The sequence below is a fragment of the Taeniopygia guttata genome, chromosome 9 (genome assembly GCF_048771995.1).
Source record: "Taeniopygia guttata chromosome 9, bTaeGut7.mat, whole genome shotgun sequence".
Taxonomy (NCBI): Eukaryota; Metazoa; Chordata; class Aves; order Passeriformes; family Estrildidae; genus Taeniopygia; species Taeniopygia guttata.
In genome coordinates, this window is record NC_133034.1 from 20,988,639 (window position 1) to 21,015,754 (window position 27,116).

A 27,116-nucleotide genomic window follows, 5' to 3' on the forward strand; every position below is an offset into this window, starting at 1 on the left:
ATATATACCATGAGTATAAAAGTAATAATTTGCTCATTATGATGTTTCATTAACATCCATCTTTACAAAAATCTTTGAGATAACCAAAATAGAAATCAGAATTGCCTACAGAGAACAACAGTATGGATATGACCACACTGTTGCACTTGCAAAGGAGCTGAAAATGTCAAGTAAATTGCTGCAGGTGAACTTTTAGGGATCCATCTGTTGTGAAGGTGAACACCAAGTTTACTGATTTTTGTATCTTTTATACAGAGAAGCAAAAACAGGGTTGATGGAAGAGTATGGTCAAATAAAACTCTCCTAAAATACAAACCAAACAAAAATCAGGTCAGAGAAAGGTCAGAATCAAACAAGACTTTGCACAAAATCCATGTCATTGAAATTATTAAATATGAGGTTTCTATGGGTACTGTATGTATTGATGTCAAAAACCACAACTGACTGAGAACAAATAGTTTTCAAACTACCATGATATCCCCTGGGCTGTCAGGGATAATAATTACTTTTTTCCCCTTACAGGCCAATGATGTAAGGACCAGACTTGGCCTCCTTATTCACATTCAGCAATGTACTAACTAAGAGCAAACCTCACTGCCGTAAACAGATGCAAGTAATAAGGGTATCAGACTCCATCTGACAGAGATAAATTCAAGTTATTATGTTTGTTAACAGAACTGGTTTGGTCCCATAAATAAATAATTTCCCCCAAATTCACAATATGAAGGCAAGAACTAGCCAGAGTTGATAACATTTTCACTCCTTAATCAGGATCACTTCAATGTTGTAAAGATAGCCAGACAGAGGGAAAAAAGAGAGAAGCCAATTTGAAGCACTTACTGACAGCAAGCCAGGATTAAGCACCTCGTTGTATAAGGCATAAAAAATAAAAAAAAAAGTAAATTTAAAATTCCTTTTTCAGAACACCACTCTCTAGATATTTGATTTAATGGATTACACCATAAAGTGCTGTTACTAAAGAGGGACCTTCCAACCTGCTGCTACTTCTCCCACTACAAACACACAATATTTGATTGCACAGAGGTGTCTTTCCTCTTGTGACAATTCCTCATGAAATATCTTGAAGTCCTCTTCTGCATTTCACTGTACCTTTTACACCAAAACATGTCCAAGGAGCCTGGATATGGCTCTAACAACTCTGCTGGGGTTCCTGGTTCCTTGTTAAAACTGGAACAGAATCATGTTTCTCCCTCAGGCACTGCCTTAAAAAAACTTTAGGCCATACGTTCTTGAATTATTTATCAGAAGTTATTATGCAAACAAGGATTAAATAATTCTCTTTGAGCTGCTGGTGGTAAGCACAGCAGCTAGAGGCACAGTGCCTGTGTGATATTATCCAGCCTTCCTGGCAAACCAACTGCATTTTGCTAGGTAGATCCAAGACCTGCTTTTCCTTTTTACTCACACTGCTATAAATGAGAGAACCTCCTCAAGATTTGATGCAATTACATCAGCATAATACTGCTTAAGTAAATCAGGGCACAATTTGTTTCCAAATGCATTTGATTAATGACAGTTGGACAAAAATAGTGCAGACTTCAACTTTATTCTGCCCTCTTGTTCAATTAATCTGGCCTTGTTTTAAAAAAACAGCTACTTTGTTAATGAACACAGGATGTAAACAATTATCACAGAATAATTTCAATTTTTAAAAAACAGGTAGATGTGGCATCCACCACATGCAGTATTCTCAGTTCTCAGTGTTTTCCAAAATAGGCATCACTTTCTAAATACACATATAAAAAATATTTGCAATCTATATACACTTAAGCAACTCCTATTGATCTCAGTTCAATAAAGTTACAAGCCTGTTTAAAAATGTGGATTTGCACAGTTATGCAATAAAAGTAATTAAAAACTAATAGAAACTATAAGCTGTGTTATGTGGCAGAAAAGAGCTGGACAAAGAGATAAAACAATTATTTCTGCTGCCTAGGATAAATACTACTTTATTGGAGTTTTTTTTTTCCTAAGGTAAAATTAAGAGTGTATTTGAAATACTTACTCCCTTTATTAAATTCCCTAAGAGGACAGATTGCTTTGTGCACTTCTCAAAACTGACTTATTTACACACGCACTCAAACATGCAGATGAAGCTTCCAGTTTCTTAGCTTGGCAAGGCAAACATTACCTGAGAAAGGGAAGGACGTTTTAAAACTAACCACAGACCTCCACAATGACACTGTGCCCATGCTGGGGCAGGAAAACTCTCAGAACACACATTGATGTGGACTCAGAGCTACAAAAGGCTCAGCTGAACTTTCACCACATCCACCAAAAAATCAGTGAAGAAGAAACACTGGTTAGTTACCCTGCAGCTCTTCTGTGCCAAACTGCTCCATCTCCACCAGTGACTCACAGGCTCTGCTCTCCATCACCAGGGTTACATTTTTTATTTAGTCCAATGGCTTTTTAGCCCACAGTAACTGCAGTAAGCTCAGTCTAAAACTTAGTCTGATCTTTCTCAGGTAAAGGCTTTAATTGTTAAAGCAGGCTCCTCTTCCACACCTCCTGCCAGGCTCACACGAGACATTTCCTACCTGAACACGGGCACTGAGCATCCTCCCCTGCAGCCAGGAGAGCTCAGGAGAGCAGAGCAGATCTCTGCAAGGTCAGAGGGCAACTGAGACAGGAGAAGCAGGTGGGGCACAGTCAGCAAATATTTACGGTTCAGCCCTCAAAGTGAACCCCTCAGACTGGAAGGGCTGAGGAACCACAGCCGTAAACATCCTGAGCAGCCTCTGGCTACCTTTTAAGTACCTTTTAAAAGATGTTTCTCATCAGACCAGGCTCAGGTACTGCAGAGGAAGAGCCCTCCTGGCAGCCCTGAGCCCAGAAAAACATTTCTTGTGTTCGCAAGGCAGGTGGAAGTCCAGACTCATCTGCCTGGCTTCAGATATTTTAGTGGGTAATTCTGTAACTCTTCCCCTGGGTGATTCTGGCCCCAGGCAAATGCAGTGACTGATAGCTAAAAGCCAGTGGAATGTCTTAATTAATGTCAGTGGGTGCAGAATGAAGTCCTTAAAGAAGTTAATTAAAATTGAGGGGTTTGGTGCAATGTAAGGATGAATAATGTGCTTCATGTATTAATACAGAATTAAAAAGAAACCCCAAAACAGTAGCTCTGACATGGTTCAGGGTTATTACAGAGCTCCAGAGGCAAAAGAATGAAAATCCAGAATGCTCTTTACTGCATCTTGACAATAAATATTCAAAGGAAAATAATATCTCTAAAAAGAAAATTTTAGGCCTACAGAATTTCACCATTTGGAGAGGAACAGTGGGAATAGTCAAAGACCTTTTACAGTTCAGACAAACATACAGCTGTTTGCTGATTCATGTTGAACCCTTAATCTGTAGCAGCATATAAAACCAGTTTTAACTGAGACACAAACCAGAGCAAACAGCTCCAGTGTCAGGTCCCTCACGTGCTGCCAGCACTTGCATCTCAGGCCATGGAACCTGTCCCTGGATGCCACCCTACTCCACTGCCTCTGCTTTCTGCTGGAACTTTCAAAGAAGTGCTAGTAGCAACATTTATTCTTCATTTTGCCCTTGAAAATTAATGCTCAGTGAGCCACTAGGACACATGGGCTGGTCTTGCCAGATACTAAGTGCTCTCTTTTTCTATGCACTAAGTGCCTCTCAGAACCAAAGATAGGAATCAAAAGAAAGCACACAATCAGATGCTATTCAAGTAGATTATTTTCTTTTCCCATATTTAAGTTGTTGATAGACAGATGCAAGAGACTGCATCTCTTCACACCTCATTAATTTTTATCTTTGGCAGCTTAAATTTAAAAAGTCCCCAGAAGATTAACATTGTTGTTAAGCTTTCTGTCTTAGAAGGGGGGGGGAAAAAAACCTGTCATGTGTTTTAGAGATTTTAAGTCCAGGATGAATCATGATTCAAATAAAAAAAGGTGTGGTGTAAGTACCAAATATATGAATAAGTGATCTCAGTGCTCTCTGAGCACTGCTGCTTCCCCACAACCTGTTGTAGCTGTGCACTGAGGGGAGATAATTCCTCCAGCTGCTGAATTACAGCTTCTCAAAGTATGGGGAGGGTTGTTTGCTTTGTGAGCAGGTTTCTGTGTGGTCTGAGGAGATGTGGGTCCGTGTTGGAAGACACATTACAGGAGAGGTTAATGGGGATTTGGTTTCAGTCCAGTCAATTCTGTGTTGGCTGATAATTAAGATAAACTGCTCGATTTAGAGCTGGGCAGGGGCAGGAGAGAGTATTGGTGGTTGTAGTACCCAAACAATTATTTCTTGTAGACGAATGTCGTTCTGCTGTGTTATTTAAGATAACTTTCATCTGAGTCACAAAACTTGATCTTAATTTGGGCTTGTTTTTGTAAGTGAAGCCTTTTCCATTTTTCTTTGTATCTGAAGCTTTTTTTTTAAGTAAATACCTGTACATTAATCCAGAGATAGCATAAGATAACCTTGCTAGCTTCCCAGAGACTAATGCTTCCAGTGTAAAATAAACTACTCTAATTATTCCACTCATATTGCTACTTGCATGTTAACTAATATTAAGTAATTAACTAATACTCATTCCATTTGATCCTGCAGCATACCCAGTAATTTATACACCCACCACCTTTGGAGCATCCCATATATTCTACCTTCAAGACCTAGAGTGCACCTGGCAATTGTTATTGCTTTCATGGAGGCCAGGGTAAAATTTGTCAGAGCAACTATCCCCTTGCAGACACACAATTCTGTGATAAAAACCAACTTCTCTTTATCAGCTTAGTTATGCAAGCTCTGAGGAAGATAGCAGGTTCTCTGAACACAGTGCTTTAATCTTCTCTGAAGTAAATGGTTCATCAGTTTTCAGTCCAAATTCAGTACACACTGGTGGGAGCAATTTCCAAAGATAGGAAAGCCTCCCTGTATGGATGTTTTTCTCCTCTTACATAAATAGGTATATAGTCATTTGGATTGGTGAGCTGAATGTATGAGAATGCAATATTAGCCATAAAATCAAAAGAATTCTACTCTGAATTGGTTTGAATTGAATTGAAAAGAACTGGTTTTTCCCTCATGTGGAGTTGCAATTGTCACTACTGCTATTTCATGCAGGAGAAAAATACAGGTAGATGCTCTCTCTCTTCAATCCAGACCACTTTAAAAAGAGATCTTAATTAATAATACATAATGAGATTTGTTTGGGAATCCTAATGCTTGCAACACTTCCTCATGTGAGTCTCAGTACATTTTAAGTAGTACACACTTTACACAAAAAAATTGTCCTATCAGGTAACATGGGCACCACTTAGTTTCTCAGTATCCACCACAAAATTCCAAAGATGAAATGCCAAAAGTTAGTTATTAAATAGCTACACAGCTTTTAGGACTCATATCTGAACATGTACTGCATTTACCACTTTTTAAAGTAGAGCTGAAACTTGCAAGCGGAGGCAAACTTCCTTCAGTACCCAGTGTATGGTAACAGAATTAGGAAGATTTGGCTCACATGAATCAATAGGGACTTCCCCAGCCAGCCCATGTTTCTATTACAAAGTAATTTGCCACAACTTCCAAAATATTGGGATCTGGATGGTGTTTGATTATGTGGAGTAATTCTATTTTTATTCAACCCTTTCTTTAAAATTACATTCATATAAAATCCATGTTCATATTTCACATACACCAGTTGCACCACAAACTCAAATTATTTGCAAGATGTGTTTGCATTCTTTAGGAAACTTCATCTGATGTTAAAGCAGTTCTGACTTTCTAATGAAAATGTAGGAATTTAGGAATGTGCATGGTCATGATCGCATCTGATCTGAGACACCCTCTTGATAAACTTTTAATCTCATTTCCCCTTGCTCCAAGTGGATCCTGTTCTTTCTCTCCCCTATCCCTTCCACATAATCTCTCATTTCATTTTCTTGTCTCTCTGGAGAAAAAAAATTTCAAAGCATAAAAGCCCATCACTTTGGAACAAATGTGATATTAAATCTTTTTCATCTTTCAAGTTTTGTGTCTTAAAAACAACACACCCTCTTTGAGAGGAGCCTCTTTAGCACGGTGTAGCCACAACAACGGCACTATGAGATAATAAGCATAAAATCTTTAAGCAATAAATATCTTTAATAAAGCTTTTCCTAACTTTTCTGTAATTACTTGATGCAACCAGAACTTTGTCATAAAATTATCTGATACCAGTTTGCTTTCATTTAACAGACTGGTGAGTACATAACTTTGTAGAAAAGCAAATTCACAATATTATCCATGTTAAATATGTGTATGCCCTCAAAAAGAACATACTGCTGTACTGCTGAAGATTCAAAATGAAGAATTCATTTGCCTCAGAGCAGGTTCCTGAACACATCTCAGCCAGTATGAGTGAAGCAGGGTGCTCAGAGAAGGGAAAACAGGAAACCCAGAGCCAACATCTGTGCAGGAGCTGAGGGCTGGTTCCCTTCTGGCTGAGCTGCCTCTGCCAGAGCTGGGACAGTGTTTTCAGGAGGGATCCAGCCTTTGGAGCAGATGCAGAGCCTCTCCTTGGCTGAAAAGGCCACAACACAACTCAAGCAGGCAACAGATGTCAAGATCATTTTGATTCCTGGGAGAGCAGGACACAAGATTTTTTTTTCACACAATTTCCTTTTTGTGTCAGGAGCTGTGTTGTGTTCATCTCTACTCAGTTTGTTGTGTTGTTTAACTTCATATAATTGACAAACTGTCCTATAAGTCTTCTTGCCAATGTCTTAGTGCTTTATAAGTCATCAATCTCGGCCTCCTTGGATGTTTCTATTCCATAAATGCAAGCCAGCAGAACAAAAAAGGAGCGAGGGTGTGGAAAGTTTCATCTACTCCATTTTAGCTTTGCCAGGGCTGGTAACTACAGGATCTGGTTGCCCCAGAAAGAAGCCCCAAATTTCAGCATGGCAGGGTAGTTTAATTAGTGGTGAGACAAGTGTCATTGTAGACAGTTGTGAAGATCTTTGCTAGACATCTTTATGCTCTCTAGGTAAATTGAGAACTTTATAGTACACATGGAAAATGAGCAACAAAGCACTGCTTAGCCCTGGAAAATCAGCTTTGCCTGTGCCAAATGAGGGTTGAGGTAAACAGGGCAAAGTTTTCTGTGAGACTGCAGGAATCCCTTTGCAAAAACAGCTTCTCTGGACTCTCCAGAGCAGCCAGCTCAGCTCAATAGCCTTTGCTAGGAGAGAAGATGATGATGATGAGAGGATTCTCACTGTTAGACAGGAAAAAATAGCTCCACCTGTTCTGCAGTGAGAGTATTCACCCAGAGATTACAGATCAAATCCTACTCTGCTTCAATGCAGGTGCATAAAGCCCTTACCTCCAATTTCTTTTTGAAACTGGATATTCCAAGGAGTGATGCTACAGCTGTGGACTACTGTGGACATTTAATGGCATAATTGAGAGTTATAAGACCAGTTCTCAAAGATGACATGCTCCTTGAGCAATCTATTTAGTGGGAATATGACTCACACCTTGCTCTGTCTGACAGAACCTAGCCCTTGGCTCCCTGGTAATGGAGATGGATATGCAAATCCACCAGTGGCTCTTGTGCTGCTCAGTGCCTTGGGGCTCTCAAGTTTCCAATGCATGCACTTGGAATAAGAGCTCTTGCTGCACACGTTGCGTGTAGCGGCTGAAACGTGAGAGATCACTCCATTTTCAGAGGGCTGAGCAGTCCCCTGCATTCTTCACTGCCATCAGACATTAAAGCACAGAACAAGAACTTCTGTAAATGTAAATCTGATCACCTGGGATGGCTCAATCCAGTCCATGCCAGAGTGCCACACTACCCCTCTTGTATTGATTCCGAGCTTGAGCGGCCCATGCACCACAAAACAAATCTATTGCCGCACTTGTAGAATGAAATCCCTGAAGCTTATACAGGTCAGTAAACACAACTTCCCTGCTGTAAAATTTTTATTGCATATCCTGCCTTCCTCATCCATAATAGTTCTGAGATACACCTTATACATTTACCAGTGTGGTAACATATTTACTCTATTAAGTGGTGTTGTCTGATTCCTTTCCTGAGCAAAGGAAACATAAATAATGTAAACAGCAGTGAGAACAATAAAGAATGGGGATTAAAAGCCTCAAGCCAACAGAGGAAAATTTCTGGATAGACCAAAGATATGTAGAATCATAGAATTATTTGGGTGGGAAAGATGTTTGAGATCACTTGGGTGCCACAACTAAACCATGTCCCCAAGTGCCACCTTCACACATCTAGTAAATACCCCCAAGGCTGGTGACTCCACCACTTCCCTGGGAAGCTTGTTCCTGTGCTTAACAACATTTTTGGTGAAGAAATTTCTCCCGGTAACCCATCTAAAACTCCCCTTGGTGAAATTGGAGGCTGTTTCCTCTGGTCCTGTCCCTGGGGAGCAGAGCCTGACCCCCACCTGGTGACAACCTCGTGTTACAGAGAGTTACAGAGATTGAGAAAGTCCCTCCTGAGCCTCCTGTTCTCCAGGCTGAGCTGCCCCAGCTTCTCCTGATTAGACTTGTGCTCCAGACCCTTCATCAGCTATATTGCTCTTTTAAATAGAAGTAGATTTAAGTAGAAAACAGGTGCTAAAATAATTTAAAAAAAAAAACCAAACCAGTAAAAACATAGAGTAAAAGCAATTCATCTCACTGATAGCCAGTATGATCGTCCTGGCAAAGCTCTGTCTATATGTTATTTTTCTTCCTTTTCTGTTTCTTATCCCACACTTACTGCAAGGGTTTCATTTCTACATGCTGCCATTGCAAACTCACAATTAAACCTGTTTTTTTAATTGAATATTTTCAGTGATAATTCCTATGTTGAGAGAGATTTTCTATTCCTTCTCAAACAACTTACTAGAGGAACACTGCTGGGGAGAAAAAGGCAGATCCATGGCTTCTTAGTGGAAATCCTTTAGCAGGGGGTACCATCATAACAATTAGCAGGGGGAGCTCTGTGCCAGACCCTGCTGTGCTGAAGAAGTAATTTTAACCAGTGGGGTACAAGGACAGGATTTCTGTACCTCTATAACTATTAGCATTTTGATGTCATTTTTAATATCACCATTATGTCAATAGTTCCATTACAACACCATCACACAAAATGCCTTAAAATAGAAAAGTCCTTTTAAGTGTAGGCATTCATAAAAGTTCAGCCTTTAAACACTTCTTTAAAATACAGAAGTTTTTGAAAAGCAACACTCTCTTGAGTCAATGCAGCTAATTCAGGATAGGAAAGGAATCGAACAGTGTTTGTTTCTCTCATGTACCATCCTGATTTTTTAAACACTGAAATACAGAAGTGAAAAACATTTTCTAGTGCTGCAGAGCACATTAAGAATCCAAATGAAGAGCTGAAACATTATAAAGTCTCTTTTAAATGTTTATATTTTATGCCAGACAGAACAGCAAACCTGCAATTATAATAGCAGAAATTCAGGGAATAGAAGAATAACCCTTCCCAGACCACAGCCCAGCATCAGAGCACCTGTGATTTAACTCATGGGAAGGGTGAGAACCAGGATTTTCCCTTGTGCTGAGCCCACTTCAGAACAGCTGGACTGGAAATTGCCTCAAACATAATAATTTATATCAGCATCTCATGTTGGTAAACTGGGTGGTCTGCATGCAGTCTGATAGAGGTTTTTGCCATTTTCAGAAGTTATAGTTAACCCATAAATCATGTGACCTTCCCCAGTTTACCCACCAATTATTGCCTGGAAGATACTGTATTACAATCCAAACTATAAAACACTCAAGCAGAAAGGATCTACCATTCTATATTGGAGCACAAGGGCAAGAAGTGATACTAATTTGCAGCTGAAGATTAAACTGCTACAGATCCCAATTTAAGCTTAATTAAATGTAATATTTTAACCATTTAACAGATGTAGCCCAAGCTTACAAAAAAACAGCAAAGGAACTTGGTCTCACACATATTCCCACATCAGATTTACATTTTCTCGGGAGATGCATTTTACAGATAATATTCAGGTAGTTTTAACACCAGCAAGTTGCCCTTGTAAGGGCAGAGCTAGAGGTGCTCTTCTTAAATGACCCTTTTCCTCTCTCTCTGTGAATCCTATACCTGCTACAGCTGTAGTGATCAATAACCTTTTTTCCAGCATTTTTTCCTGGGATGTTTTTTGGCCTTTAACACTGCCACCTGATTCTATGGCAAAGAACTGCACAGAGTTCATTTAATTCTTTCTGAGGTCCTCATATAGTTTGTGAACACCAATTTTTAATCATTTAGCTTTGACCTGTGATGTTTCACTGTAAGTATATGCACATTATATCAATACCTTTCATAGATGCTGTGGAGCTCCGTTAATATGGAATTATGTCTTTAGCTGTTCAAATGGACTGTGGTAAAAAAGAAGCACTATTTTTTTCTTGTTATTAGCAGCTAAAATCAACACTGTACTGAGAAAATAAAAATGTGCTCACTCACACTAGGACATCCTTTCAGTAATCACCATGCTGATATTGCAGATTTCCTTCTGCCTTCCCTGTTTGTGCTGCTGGTTTGCCCTGGAATTTCTCAGCTCTCTCTAAAGAAGAACGAAGCTGAAGAGTCTCTCCAGAATGTCCATAGAAATAGAAATGTATATTGTGGACCATGTTATGTACACACAGCTGAGGAAAGGTGGCTGCTAATGTAGGTGGGCACATCTTGTCATATTGCCCAGACAAAAATCTCCTGGCTGCTGTTCTGGCCTCTAAATTATGCCAAATGTAAATTAGCTCTTATTACTGCCACATTCCATGAGCTCCCCCGTACCACCCATTAGAAAGGAACTCTTTTATAGAGAATATCTTTAATGTCTTTTCTTGATCTATTCTTCCTATGCATCTGTTGTTCAGCTGTGTGAAGTAATTAAGGAATGATCTCATGGAAAGAGGAGCAGAGTTATCTCTTAGGAACGTGTATGTGCATACAAAAAATCACTATCAAAAAGTACTTTAGTAAGAAAAATTAGACCGGCTACCACCTTATGTCAATTCTGCAATTAATTGCAAATGCAGATTTTAAGAGGGGAACTACTGTGCAGAGTAAACTTGTCTATTCAGAAGAATAAGTAGGTCTTAGTTGTGAGATGACAGCAAGAATTCTAATTTCTGAATAAAACTCTGCTTGATTTTCCACAGAAAGTTTTTACTTTCAGCTTGCTTGCCATTACCCTCTGCCATGTAACAAAATCTCACCACATCTGAAGAGCTCTGAGATGCAGTACAGGACAATGAACTATAAATAAAAACAATTTTATTGTTCTTGTTGTTGTTTCAAGAATGCTTTTTAAAAACAAGTAAGGAATGTGAATTAGACAAATGTGCCCATCCCAGGGCTGGTTCATGTGTGTGCGTGTGTGCAGCACCACGGGGTGTCTCTGGAGAGACTCTTCAATTACTAAAAGCTTCGTTTTTAAGCCAACAATTCTCCACTTTAACCATCTGTAACAAAGCAACTATAGTTCTGTTTAGCTTTTTCCTCCTTTCAAGCTTTACTTCACATTTGTTAAAAGATCCTTTGAAGCAAAGACTTGCTTGGGCGAAGTCTGTTATTAAACAAGCCGAAATTGCTGCTTTCATTGTGGCACTTAATTGGGATGTTGTGCATCAGGAGCCATTAGAGCTCTCCTGTGGTGCACTTGGTAATGCCATGTTGTGCCATATGGGAAGGCTAAAGCTTGGAAATGATTTTTGGGATGTTTGATTTTTGTGTCACTGAAAGCTGATGTGAAAAATGAGGTGAATCTGAGCTCCAGGGACTGAGCACACAGGTTGAGAAACTCTTTGATGGCCCCTGGTGCCTGACAGAGTCCATGGGGTTTAAAATGTGTCTCCTGTTAATCACAGACTTAATTGTGTAATGGGCAGATGCAACCAGGTAATTAATATTGCTTCTCCCTAGAGGATTATCTTAAATTATTGTGTTAGGCCCAAGAACTTTCCTGGGGCAGAAAGTGATAGAAAAACTGGAAGGGACATGCAAAAGTTGCTGAAAAGAAGATTTAAATTTAACATTTCCATAGTGTAACAACAATGGAAGTAGGTTTACAACTGCTGTAGATATTAGGAGGATCTTAAAAAGCTAGGGATATATGATCCATGTATGTTTTTATCATTAACATTACTAAAAACATGCAGCAGAGTCTTTTAAAAAATAATGCCATCCTTGCTTTCTGAATAGATTCCCAAATTTATGGGGGGTTTGACACTGGAAGATTTTAAATAAGTTTTATGACTAATTAAAATGAATTCTGTTTCCAGACAAAATACTATAAAGAATCATGGATTGGAAACTCATTCCATCTCTCAAATTAAATTTCATTAATTGGAAATAAATAGAGTGTTCAGACCTTGCTTATATTGCTACTTTAATTTCCTGCAGAAAATATCTTCCTTTTTTCCCCTCTCAGTTATTTCTGACTTAATTAATAAATGCTTCAAAAACAAACCAGTTTTGCTAGGTGTAACAGTCTGGATGTCAGGGATGGGTTATGTCTCCTCTTTAAGAATAATAGCTGCAGGCTGGATTGCATTTTTGGTGCAGCTCTTCGATGCATCCCTCCATCTCTGCCTCTGATTCCTGCAGCAGATTTTTACAACTGAAGCTCTATTACATTCATAAACCATTGCCTGACCTTCTAGTTGATAGATTTTAGGCCAGAGCTTGCTTGAACTCACAGCAGAGCATCTAAAAATAATTTTACCTTCAACATTGTCGCGCTATTTGTAAATCCCCTTATGCAGCGAGAAACAACAATTACTGGAATGTTGACTGTATTTTCCTCTTTCTGCATGAAGATTTACCAACTTTAAAAAGTGATTGCTGTGAAATAGTGAGCAGCCAGACTGGCATGTAACGAGGTGCAGAACCTTATTGCAAAATACATTGTCAGTATCAGTGCAGAGACTCATGAAACATTCAGTCTACTACACTGAACTGATAGAGCAAGTTGTGTTCAAAATTAAACCAAATTTTTGCAGTAAAAGGGCTAGAAACAGCACCTAGGATAAATATTGCCTCTGTTCAAGGAAAATCCTTCGGATTCAGCTCTGGTAAAAGTAATTTAAAGTATATTCATGCTGTCATGGTATCATAGGTTTATAGGCAGACTACAAGTGTAGCAGATCAGGTATGCAAAAATTACAATGCTGAGGCTTCTTAGAGACCCCAGCAAAACATAAAGTAAGGCTGGAACAGAAATTTTGGTGCTGACAAGATTATCATGTTTATAATGTGAGTGATTTTTAGCATGGTCAGTTCGGTGTAACCTATTACAAGGTCAAAATTTGCAGTAGAGAAAGCCCCTATAATTAATTTTTCTGCTCCACCTTTATGATCATGCTTTTTTTTTTTTTTTTTTTACTGATGTGTAAAATAAAATATTTTTGATTGACGTTATCTTTAATTGTCAATTTTTTAAACCACCCTACAGGAAAAAAGCAGGCATCGCTTCAGAATCTTTGCAACTTCCCAGCTGCAGTGGCAATGCACAGATCATCAAAGGCCCAACAGGAACAACAGAAAAAGCTGTGGGAGGTGTTCAAAAAGGGAAAAGACCTAAAACCTAGAGGTTGCCCAAGGCTTTAGCACTGGCCATCAGTAAATAAAGGGAAAACGCAGCAGAACAAAATTATTTCTTCAAGGTAGATGCTTTTGCTGGGAGCACTTTGGAAAAACTAAAGACAAGTCTTTTCTTCAGCTGGAAATTTACTCCAGGCTCCTGTCCACTACATGAAGCAGCAAGCAGAAAAGGCAGTCACCCAACTAAAGGCATTTATTTGTCTGTTTGCTTATTTAATGGACATTATTTTGAAGGAATAAAGGGCTTCTGCAATTCTCATGTTGAGCAGGGTCCAGGCTGAAATTTTTCTGACACCACTGCCTCCATCAGTCGGGGAGGTGGAAGGTATATTTGTGCAAATGATCTGTCAGCTTCCCAGGTGAAATTACTCAAGTGCGAGGAGGAGAAACAACTCTTCCTTCTTTTCTGAGAGAGCTATAAAGGTACTGCCATTTCTTTTAATAGATTTGCCCTTTGAATCTTGTATTTGTAGCCATGAGCTCAAAAAGCAGAGTATGAGGGAAGAGACAATGGAGAAAAAAGGTAGAGTTGACTAAATAATAGGGAGAAAGAATGAGAGAAAAGGGAAAGAATGGAAGAAATCTAGACAGCTAACAAAAGCAATTCAAAACATCCAGGAAATACTGTTGTCATAAGAAAAAAAAACACAATATTTTACCAACTTTATGGATAAAATTGAGATAAAGAGATGTAGGAGAAAATGGTATTGCTTTAGTTCTCTGACTGTTAACGGGTTGTTTTCTGATTTTTATATTTATGTGTGTCTGTATGTGTGTGTTTGTGTGTGTGCATGTATGTGTTAATACATTTAAGAATAGTGGCTTCAGTCAGTTCTAATTCAAACTGGAGCACCTTACTAAGGGAAGTGGATCCTTGCACCACCCCCAAGGAATGCATTGAACAGATCTTACTTCACAAAATAACCATTCAACACTTTCCTCCCTTTAACACTCTCAAAGCATTATCTTGTGTAGTCATCAGTAAATCTGTCTCTCCATGTCTCTAGAATTGCTGCAGTATAATTTATTTTTTTAACATTTAATCTTCCAAATGTACCTTCAAGAATTACTCCTGCAGAAGCACCTCTCAGTAATAACTTGTGTCCCTACCAAACCACCCTCAGAATGTTAGAATTTACATCTGTGCTGCTGAAGCTGGGGGAGACAAATGCAGACAGGTTTCCTGTGATTTGTGCAAGTTTTGCAGTGACATGCTGTAAAGTAAGTAAATAGCTTCGAATACTCGTTTTGTTTTATTATCTCTGTTGTTAAAAAATCCCACAAGCTCTTCAGGCATCACAGAAATAAGAGTGGCAGGACTGCAAGACAGAACTGTTATCATCATCTCCTTCAGTGAAACAGTGAAACCAATATCAATTAATTTAGTTAATTAGTTCTTAAAGGCCCTCCAAATTGAATTTTGTTAAAGAAAGTAAGTTTCCTCTGTTTGACTCTATTCACATCAAATCACAAGTTTTCTAAAAGCTTTCTAAGCTGTTAAGAATTTGGAATATTTCAGGTTCCACAGTGAACATCCAACTTAATTAAGCAATCAAGAAAAATAAATCCCTTTGCTTATGTAGGATTCAGAAAGTGAAAATTGAAAGCAATCTGATTTTCAGCTGTTAAAACATCAAAAGCACACACACAGAGAGCCAAACACAAATCCTTGCCATGATCATACACCTGCATTTGGGATTTGAACAGAAGCTGCAGTAAGAACCATTCCTCCCTCAAAATGAACACACTGTTCATCGGAAGGTTTCTCATATTGAGGGTGAAACATAAAGGTTTCAACACTTTCCCAGGTGTACAAAAAAGGATTGTACAGGAAACAATATAGAAAAAAAAAAAAATTGAGAAACATTTTGAATAGCTTTCATAACCACAGATTATCTAGATCCATGGAGATATATCTGTGCCCTCCTGCCACATGAGCAGTTGTTCTGGAATCTGGAGGAGAAAATAGTGCAGGCAAAAATAAAAGCCACCATTCTACTCTGAAATGTATGCATACAAGTCTTGAAAAATTGAAACAGACTGCAAATGAGCACAAATGAAAGGATGCTTAAAAGCATAGGATAAAGATATGTGCTTTTTGGATTCAGAAAATGAAGTCAGGCTCCTATTCATGTATTTCTGGGCTAAGAAAAATGTAGATTAGAAGCCTCTAAAAGCCTGTCATTGCATGATACGTACCTTCACACATATACACACATAATAGACATCAGCTAAAAGTGGTGCCCTTGGGCCTGGGTTCACCACTCTGCATTTTGTTCTGTACAATGCTATTTGGGTGCTTTAGCTGGGGAAAAAAATGTGGCTTCATCCATGAATGGGTCACTGACCTTAGAATTGAATGATTTATCAGGGTATGTTTGCATGAGAAAATACAGCACTACACAGAAATATACGAGCTCTAAATGTGACATCTCCAAAATGGAAAAGGATTTAAGTGAATTAGCACAGTCCTCTGATCAGCCTCCTCTGCCCTGCTGTTCAGCAAAGCTACTTAACTCAGACAGAGCTGTACTAACACAGTTATACTTGTCCTGCTTTCTGTGCCAGCCCAGCATGACTCTCACTGAATTTAACTCTAAAGGAATTTACATTATGCTTTCCCAAAAGCACCCCTAAAGCTCCCCAAACCTCCTAATTTCAACCTAAATAAGATCTGTAACAGTAAAAGTAAATAGACAAAAGCAAAAACACACAAAAAAAAAACCCCAAAAACCCAACAAAACAGCAAAGTCAAAATATTTTATTTATTACCGTGGCTTCTGAGAGGGAGTTGAGGCCAATAAACTTTTCATATGCTCACTGTGGAAGAGGTGGAAATATATAGGGCACAGACACAACACCAGCACATCCTAAAAACACCTGGAGGCCCAAATGGTAGTACCAGAGCAGTGAGTGAGAGCTGCAAGGACAAGTACTCAGGGGAAAGTGAGGGGGTTCACTGCAGCCAGAAGCTTCTCTGGAAACATAAATACGAGAAAATGAAAAATATTTTTTTTTAAAGAGCAAAAGGAGCATTAATTTTGGTCTAAATGAGATCTTGAGAGCAGAATATATCCAGGACACTGGAATGTGGAAAGACAATCTCCCTGTGAGATTCCTGAGAAATGAAGGAGCACCATTGGATTTCCTCTTCATGAACACAACTGCAACCAGGCTGACACCACTGAAACTCAGTGGGAAGAATATAATTGCAAATTTGATGTTGAAATCAGTCTTTAGAGAGGGCTGTGGGGCAACAGGGAGGCATAATAATATTCTTTGTCAAGTATTTCTGTGATTGTAATAAGTAATGAAGCTTGGGCTGTTAGAGGTCTTCCTGTGAGTGACTGATGTCATCTAAAATAACATCACTTGGGCTGAAAGTTTTTCGTAGATCATCATTTATAAAAAAACTCCTCCATGGGGATTCTTTGGCATCCCATAAAATAGGCACTCCTGGACTCCTTCTTGGGCAACTCTTCTCCTGGCTATCATGAGCCAAATTTATAGAAAGCCAATTTTTTGAGGCTGCCACTTCAGTGTCAAATCTATTTGGAAGGAGTCCAGAGAAGAAGGAGACAATCAGAAGATCCCATAACACTCTGTGATCCCATTTTTTTTTTTTTTTTTCCATGGGAGAACTGTTTTAAAAAAAGGCTCTATTTGACTAATGGACCCTAAATAAGATCTGGAATGCTCGTGGGTACACACTACAGCTGAACAAATGATAAGGTCCCTGTTATCACCTGCTACACAGCATCAAAAGCCCCAAGGGGTGTGATGAAGGGGTACATCAACACCTGACTGTGATGTGCACAGACACAATTGTACAATCATGGGAGAGTTACATCTGAGAGGTCAAGGTCTGGAAATCCACTGCTGGAAAGAAAGTGGAACTTTGGAAATTGCAGGAGAAGGTCTCCTACCTCAAAAATACGTATTAGGGCTGTAGCAGCAGGTTAGAGTCCTGAGGAAAACACATTTGATTGGAAAGGCTCCCATCTCCTTCCTTAATTTCCTTTCTTTCTCAACATGAACTACATTCAGACCTTTCTGGAAAAGATTACTGCTCCTGAGTAAGTGCAATTCACCTGGCCTTTTTCATTAAAACCACTAATTGCATAAAGATTAAAATATTATGAATCAAATCACTTTGGAGAAAGAGCTAAGCAGGAAAAAAAATAAGAGACTATCTTAGTAGATGCTCAATTCAAATGGAAAACAATGAATTATAATTGTCAGCTGCTTAGGAGCATTTTCCTCTATGCTCAAAATAAGACACCAAGAATGGTAAAATTCAACTTTCTAAAAACTGATGACAAACCCAAAACAATGTGTTTCAAAGCAAAAGCAAATGCAGCTATTTAGGCAATGTTAAAGGACATCATTATAGCAAATGTTGGGAAAAGGGATAAATAGCAATCGATATAAAATATAAATACAGCCTCAAGGAAACTAACAATAGAAATTAAAGAATATAAAATCAAGGGTTGGCAGATTTGATTAAGATGGGAGAAAATTATGAAGTATGTGAAGGAGGAAGAGATTGTTAAAATTGATCAAAATATTTGAGCAGTTACCATAATAAAGATGAAAATGCAGAATAACCCAAGTATTTTTTTCCACATTTTGAACCAACTTGTTTTTGCCATATAGGAGCATGACGGAAAAATATTTTTCCAGTATAAACAAGCAAAAATTCAGTGGGACAGCTTTCATACAGGAGGTCTAAAACCATCACCACAGAACCTCAGTGGGCCATATATATTAAATATATCAAAATATATTAAATACAATTTGGATATTGAGAAAATTCAAGACAACTATTACAAAGTTAAAATTGTGCTAATGCTACTGTAGAGAGAGATACAAAGAAGCATTTGTATTTAACTTCTCTTGACAACCTTTAGAGAAATTAAGTTTGGCTTCTAAAGTATTGACATATTATACAGCTAGAGCACCACAAGAGATTTTTATTAATAAAGTGGAATGATTCAAACCTCAGTGCAATAAATATTTTACATTAGTTGCAAGCTGATTGCCTTCTTGAAACTGGAATTAAAAAAGGAACAACCCAGCATAGTTAACACTTCACCTGCAGTGGGTTATGGCAATCCATGGACATCAGGATTAAAATGCTGACATGCCAATAGCAGGGTGAGCACTGCCCACACTGGGACACTTGCACAGATCCTTCAGTTTTGAAGTGCACGGTACTAAAAGCCCAGCCAGGGCTCTCCTTCAGGCTTACTCCTGTTTTTCTATTCAAACCATAATCTGCTGGCAAGAGAGTAGATCATTTTTTCATGAACTACCATGTACTTTATTAGTAGTGTGGTTTCCTAAAAGCTCTTTGTTATATTTCAATTTAGTCAAGAAAGTACAAAAAAGATCTCTGTGAAAAAGCCGGATGAACCTGCAACCAGAGACCAGATTTACTTTAATAGTATGCTGTAGGGTACCATAATGTAATAAAGGTTACAAAGGAAGCCCAGGTGTCATAAAGCAGTTCCACTGACTTGGGGAGAATATTACACCTGCTGATTTTTCTATTTTCTCCACACTTAGACTACATCTATATTTATGAGGGGAAAAAATGATGAAATATTTAAACAGTATGCAGCTTGAAGACCTTCTATTTGTTTGCTAAAATTTAACACATGCTGCAGTAGAAGACCAAAATCCTGGGAGCAAGCTGCAGGGCTTCAGGGGAACAAGGAGCTGTCCTGGCACTGCCCTGCAACCCCAACAGCTCACCCCGAATATTTGGGAGCTCTGCACCCGGGGCCACTGCAACTGGGCCTCAAGGAGCTCATGGGCTCTGGGTACATTTTAGAGAAGGACAAAACAGGTTGGATGTCGGAACTCAAAATGTCCCTCAGACATTTTTGGAGGTTCTGGACCCTGGTCAGAAGCATTTGAGACCCTGGCAGGCAGCTGAAAACAGCTGTGATTTTGGGTTTGAGCCATGGAATGATTTACCAACCTTGCAGGAAGAACAAGAAGTCACAAAAGTTTAGATATTAGAGTAGAAGTAGTCACAAAGTAGAGGGAAGAATTTTTGAGTGCAGTACAAGGGGGTTTTAATACCTGTACAGGGGGGGTTCTGTTTTGTACATGGGGGTCAGAGGTTTTCAGATGGAGGGATTTGGGCCTGCCCTGTCCTCCCTCTTTCTTCTTCCTTACCTCCATGTTCTTGGTGATGTTGGCACTCACAGATTGGTAAGTAATAGTCATTGGGGAAAAACTATAAACATTTAACACATAATGTACCATATAAAAGCCAGCAGCAGCCCTGGGCAGGGAGAGAAGAAGCAGTCGGGAGTCAGAGAGGATGTCAGGGTGTGTGTGTGCCTCTGCCTGAGCTGTGAGCAAACCACAGCAGCCAGAGAATAAAATCTTTTAGATAACTTGCAATAAACTGCCTTGAGACTGAACAACAGAGACTGCTGAGCCTTTCTTTGGAGGCACGGGTTGGAGGAGAGACTTTTCCACCACAGGGAGCCACCCTCGGCCTAGGGTGAGCTCTGGCAGTTGGAAAGTCCTTTTTGTCTTTAGGAATGGATCTGAGCTGGAATAAAGAATGAAGTAGCATCCCTGACTTATTTGTAATATGATATAAAGATGAACAGTTGTGTTTCTGTTTGGAAAAGTGGTTCTCAACTTTGTGTGAACAGAACTAGGAATGACCCACACTCTTTTCATATTGGCAGTTCCCATAAATATTTTATGCTATCTTAGGAGAAAAAAGCCCGGAGGTCAGAAATTCTAAAAAGTTTTAAAACTCTTGCTTCTGGGTAAGGCCATTACATGAGATGTATTTGTGGCAAGAGCAGAGTAAATGAGACAGAAATGAACTCAAATCTTCTGTACTTACTCTGTGGCCTCTGTCACTTTCTAACTGTGGCTAAATGGACTGTACCAGTGAACCTGCCCTTCAAAATATGATTGTCTGGGTATGGGAAACAGGGATTTGAAAACTGAAATACTCTTAATCATTCAAAAGTTGTAGATCTTTTCCACCAAATCTTCCAGGCTGTAAATGGGGAGAAATAATCAATTCCAAATATAACCAATCAATTAATCTGGGTATAATATTAGTCTACATTAAATTAATTAACTACAATTTACCTAAGTGTTTCTAGGCAGGGAGATGCAGGCAGGAACCCATTCTCATTCAACAAAGAAAGCACACAAAGCCTTTAAAGCTGTAGTCTCAAATTGCTCCTGTAATTCATCATTGAAGAGGTTGCTTTGACTGGGGAGGTACTAATTTATACTGAAAAGTGCAAACATGCACATAAACACTGGAAATTTCAAGTAGTGATTTACAAAGTTTTGTAGAAATAAAAATCTCAAGAAAAGAGATGGTAAGACTGGATTTAAAGGCATACTCTGGACCTCTGTCTGTGAAATGACCCCAAGAAGATATCTGGGCCTTCCTCTGCAAATAAATTTCGTCTTTATGAACTATTAATAAAATCAGAAAGATCATGTTATGATACTGAGACAGTGAGACAAATCTCTTATCCTTATCCAGTGCTGTAAGATGTGGGCAGTTTCATCACTAACTTAATAAAAAGATGTCTTATTTAAAGGAAACAGCATATATCCAAGCCAAAGGAGAGTGAACCCATCAGGAAATATTAGAACAACAAACCATCTAATAAAGAACATATAGAAATAGAAAGAAATCCAACAATTCATTTCTTAATTTGTTTGCTTTGGATTTTCTATAATGAATTTTTATTTACATGTTTAAAGCCATGCATACAGAGGTGAGATAGTGAAAGGAGGAGGTAATTAAAATAGAACGTGTTATGAATGTTAATATCAAGGAATAATAGCATAAAAGGTTAAAAAATGGAAAATAAAACCTAAAAAGACACAGAAAGTACTAATTCTCAATCTTAATTAAGATGCATGTCTTAATTCAGAAAAGCATGAAAAGAACTCCTTTATCCATGAAAAATCTGATTAAAATTGTGAAGTACAACAAATTATTTACTCTGACAGATTGTTAGAGGAGGTGGAAATGACCACTTAGGACAGAATGGAGCAGGGGAGGTTGTAGGATGAGGTTGTAGGATTAGAATTTCTGTTTCAAATGGCCACATGCTCCATGGTAGAATTTGGGGACCCAAGAGAGCCCTGATGATTTTTGACCTCTTTGAAAGGCATGGTGTCAAATACCCAACATGGAGAAACTCCCACAGTTCAACTGTCAGAAATGTGAAGCCTTTTTCTAGGGAATATTCTTCACCCTGGCGATGTCACCTTGTTGCCATCAAGTCCCACCCCATCTCTGCCCTGTGTCCAAACCTCACCAGAGCAGTGGGTGGCCTGGTGCAGAAACAAAGCTGAACATTCCCACATCCACAGTGACAACACTAAGCAGAAGAGGGGGAGTAAAATAATTAAAACATTAACTAGATCGAAAATTAAATGACATGGATGGTTGGGTAGATCTGTGTTGGCTTATTGGGTGTTGATAGGTTACCTCAATTATTTGCAATTTCTCCTGCAGAGGCATTAAGGGCCCTGGTGAGCCTGTCCTGTGTGTACAGCCCTGCTCAAGTGACTCAGACTGAAAGGACAACACACGGGAAATGACACAGAGCCAAAAAGAGGTTAATGGACTTAACCAAGGTTACAAGACGAGATAATAGGAGGGATGAGAATAAAATAAAACAAACAAAGACTACAAGCCATCCGTCCTCTACCACTGTCATGCTTAAAGAAACTCCTTCATTTAGATAAATGAGCTTCACAGCACTTTAGATGAATGAGTTTGCACAGCCCCAGTGAAGTGCATCTGAAGGTGACCTGAGGATTTCTGGTGGTGATATGGCAGGATGTGTCTGTTCTAAGAGGCCATGAGATGAAACTTTGGTTGTACCCTCTGCCAAGTTGTTGTGTAGCCAAGAACAAACTGCATAAAGCTTTTGTAGAATGTCCTGCCTCTCAAAGTGCTGTGATGACACATTAGTGTGACAGCAATAAGGCCAAGGAAAGGTATTTAGACCCAAAGTGCTCTTTGATTCTGAGAATTTTCCAAGTAAAAGCCACCTCAATCATAGTGGACCAAAAGTCAGAATTTAAACTCTTGTCCCCAGTTTGGATTTTAGAGTTTCTTCTTCCTTAAGTCCTAGCATAATAACAGCTGATTTCCAGCACTGATTCAGTTACAATGGTTACATGATTTCCTGATGTTAGCATAATTAAATTAGACACGTTTATGAAAATATAATAATGCTTATCAAAACAAGGCTTTGGCTTGTTTAAACATGCTGATAAAGCTCAGCTCGTGTTCTTAGAAGAAACCAAAATATCAGTTTGCATCTGCTTCTTATGCTTTCGCCTTGGCTATTAATGAGTCTAGTTCCTATAGATTTTGAGACACTGAATTTAGTGCTACTCATAAAAAATAACATTTAGACTAAGCTTCAACAGATGTACCAATATATTGAATTAAGTGTTATATTGTTGAAATTCATCCTTATGTGTGTTAAAAGCTGAAAGTTCTATTGTTAATATATATATATAAATGTGAAAATTGAGATCAGAGTACAGAACGTTTTTTGTTCCTGTTCTCTGATTCTGCAACATATCCACAGTTACTAGAAAAAAATTCTCTGAGACAGCACATACCCCCTATTGACAGACAAGGAGTTGCTTTTCTTGTTTTAGCCAAAGGAAGCTTATATATTTCATTCTTTGCACTTTCAGAATGATTTTACTGTGTTATATAATGTTGAATTAAGTATGATTTTGCCAAAAGATTTAACATTTGCAGGACTTTGTTGTTAAAGAAGAGGCAAATATTTCACATCAAATAAAACCTTTCTGAGATGCTACTTTTACTATCTGGTACTCAGAGTTGGTTCACATAAAATCAGGCCAGTGAAAGAGAATCTAAGAAAAGCACTGCCCTTTTCATTAAGAAAATATTTCCTTTTGCTTTCCATGGTCTTGGGGGACAGCTCTGCTTCCCCTTTCACGTCATAGAAAACATCTCTAGGAAGGAAAGAGAGGATTGTGGCATAGCTTTTTCTTCTACACTGAAGTCTCAGATGACATTTCTTCAAATGATTTTATCTTCTCTAATACACCATTTTCTCAAAGCACATCCCTTCCAGCCTATTCAAGCTAGAGTCCAAGATAAACACAAAGTGAGAATATCACTTCTTTTCCATTTGTTTTCCAAATGCTTTCTTTGTGAAGAAGCAGAATATTTCCTTCTGTAGCTCAGAGCACCCTGTTGGAAGTAAAACACACTCTGCTTCATGCCATTTTAAAGCTGGTGGTGTAATCTAAACTAATGAGGGCAAACTGGCTGTTCATCTTCTAAGAGCCAGGTAGTTTATGGTAAATTTAGCACGGCCACAAAATGAGTTTTTTTTACTTCCCAGTGTGCACCTGCTATGCCACCAGGTCCAGGTAAGGTGTGTTGCCTGTGCATGCAAGCATCCTGTTTTTCCATACCAACCTCTTCCTCATTGCTGCATTTGTAAGTGCTTGCAGAACTTTCTTAGATTTTTAGTTTTCATCTAGGAAGACTCTGTTTTCAATTTTTAACTCATTCTTTTTACAGTAGCAAAGCCACCAGCTTGAAATCTGTACGTTGCAAGACCAAGTTAACTGAGGCAACAAAGGTGAGATTTAACCACTTGCCACTCCTGACTTCAGCTGAAAGAATGGTAAGGCAACACCTCCAAGGGTCTCTACTTGGTTTTCTCAGCTGAACATGCAAAATCAGCAGACACTCTTGTGTGATGTGAATGTTGTAAACTCTTCCCTGCCAGAATACTTTCCCAAGGCTTAAAAGAAACCAGCTACACTGTATTTCCCTGTAATATTATTCTGAGAAGTAAAAGAAATTATTTCCATGATATGTGTCGTTTAAAGAGAGATCTGAAGAGTCAAAGCAGTTAGAAAGTCCATTCTGTATTTGGAGTGAAATGTGATGATTTTTAAAAGTACATTTTTCTACGAATGACAATAAATACATAGCCAAATTCAGAATTCTTACAGTTTTGGGTGTTCTCTTCATGTCACAATTTCGGTAAAAGCATTTTATGATAACAAGGGATTGCCCTTGAGGAAAGAAATTTGTTATTCATAATGCAAGCAGATTAAATACAATGGAAGATCACATTATAAATTTTAAAAATTACAGTAAATGATAATCTACTGAGCCAATTGCCAGTGTGTACATCTATTAGCTGTCAGACCAATGAACTGCAACAAATTTTACAGAATCAATTAAGTTGGAAAAACCTCAAATACCATCAAGTCCAACTTTTGACCAAACACCACCATGTCACGCAAACCATGTCACCAAGTGCCACTTCCAGTCATTAATTTAATAACTAATGCTTGTATTTTCACAACTGAAAGACAAAGATGTTCTTCTTCATGTGGATTCACAATTAAAAGTGAGGGTTTATGGGAATTCTTGACCAACACTCAGATGTTCTTTGTCAATTTAAAAATTAAATTTGGCAGCCTACCTTCCTAGTATAGGTCAGATTGACCTATACTTTATGTTCTAACTACTTTTCCTTTAAACACTATGTATTAATAATTTATTGTAATTGTACTGTGTCAAAGATGCTACAGTTATTATGATACTCACCTTCTGTTAATTTCTCCATCTATTCTTCCTTTTGGCTCTTGTCCACCAGAGCTTCTCTTTGACTTAGGCTGAGATGTGGAGTCGACAGAGCTAAAGTGGTTGTTTTAAAACACTACAACAGCCCCATTCATGCTGGTATCAAATAAACAAAAATTCCAGAAGAAAAACCTCCCACAAGTGACCACAACAACAAATAAAACTGCTACTGGGGCAAGTTTTCCATAGTTCCCTTTCAATACTAACTTGATTGAACAGAACTGGGAAAAGCTCAATTTTTTTTTTTTTTTTTTTTTTTTTTTTTTTTTTTTTTTTTGTAGACAGATTAATGCACTAAATTATAAAAAAAATGGTTGGAACTAATCACACCCAGACACAGGAGCCAACTGGCTCCATAATACCCATCCTTTCATGTCCAAATTCCAGCCCACTGCACAGCTAAATAGTGCACTCAGGTTAGCATCTTCTAATCTCTGACATGAAAACTTCAGATTATTTTATTTCTAAATGTAAGAAAATTAGTCTAAATGTAACAGCTAGGGATTTATTTTCCTGTTATGCACTTCTGGTAATATATTAACAACAGGTCTTCAATGACAGAAGAATAATTTGAAATTTCAGGGACAATTTGATTAAAATAAAATCTGTACTAAACTTCAGCTTGTAGGAAGCACAGAAAAATCTCTACAGGACACTGAGGAAACATTTTTTTTCTGTAGAAAGAAAGCTTTAAAGCCAATAAATATTCATGCAATATTTAGGTATTACTAGACTAAATCTTCCTTAATTTTCAAGTTTAATTGTGAAGTGTTGATATCAATACTAATCAGAATAAAACCTTCCAAATCTCTTAATTACCATGCATAAATCCTGGCTAGGTGTGTGAATGCACAACCCACTGCCTGTGGCATTCACCCAGTTGTCTTTTCTATTTCCAACTGCCCAAGTGTCCATACTAAAACAAAATGGATGGACATTTGGCTGTTGATTTTTTTGTTGTTGTTGTTTTTCATAATTACATTTTCCCTTTCAACAAAGTCACTCAAAATCCGTTCACTTCCAGGAGAGAAGATGCTTCATGGAAGGTTTTAACTGTGATTTCTTGATCAGGAACCAGTCTCAGAATAAATAACCAATCTCCAGGGTTAGTAACTCGAGACCTTTCATCAGTGTGTTCAAGGTGATAGAGAAATAGCATGAAGTCAACATGATCTCTAACAATTAGAGAAACCACACTTGTTTATTCCCAAAGTGCAGCCAAAGTTTTGTCAAAGGGCCTTTCTTAACCTTACCTTAACCATTTCTAAATTACTATCAGAGCAGGGACCAAGCAAGATGGAAGAGTTTGTTTTGTTTTTTTTTTTTCCAGAGCTATTGTTGTAGAGAAATGTCCAGCACTACATAAATGATCTATTCTAGACAATTTAGTCCTTAGGATGAATAAGGAGCCCATACAAAATATTAATTTGGACTCAATACTTAGGGGTTTAAAAATGACATTTAAAAGGAAATGAAAACCAATAGTGTGCAGGTTGAGGATTACCACAGGAGTCAGGAAGGAAGATGCCCTTGGAAATTAAAGTTGTGCGTTTACAGTGGGATAACTCCTGACAAAAAACATTCCCTATTTTAAAAAAACAGCAAGAAGGAGAGAGGAAAGTGAAATACCCTGAATGTCTGTCTAAATGGCAGTATTTAAAAAAACAAATCTCTGTATAACAAAGGCTAAGTTTTTGTAACAGCTGTAGTGGTTAAATCCTAGAGTATTGTTATTTGGAATAATAAAGATCCTAGAAGGAGAAATAATTTGTTTTCAATTTTGAATTTGTGGATATACCCCAGAAAATGAAATTGCAAGCACTGTTG

General features: G+C 38.2%; 1 protein-coding gene and 1 long non-coding RNA gene across 16 annotated transcripts in view; one reads left to right on the top strand and one right to left on the bottom strand.

The window, feature by feature from the left end:
- The window catches only part of NLGN1 (neuroligin 1), a 424,671-nt gene that overhangs the window by 141,504 nt on the left and 256,051 nt on the right, over positions 1-27,116 (bottom strand). The window lies entirely within an intron of this gene.
- LOC121470435 (uncharacterized) overlaps positions 1-27,116 on the top strand; it is a 105,659-nt gene that overhangs the window by 65,635 nt on the left and 12,908 nt on the right. The window contains exon 2 of the long non-coding RNA XR_005981373.2: positions 1-27,116. This exon is cut by the window's left edge and continues 53,010 nt beyond it; it is cut by the window's right edge and continues 12,908 nt beyond it. This is a non-coding gene — a long non-coding RNA (uncharacterized lncRNA).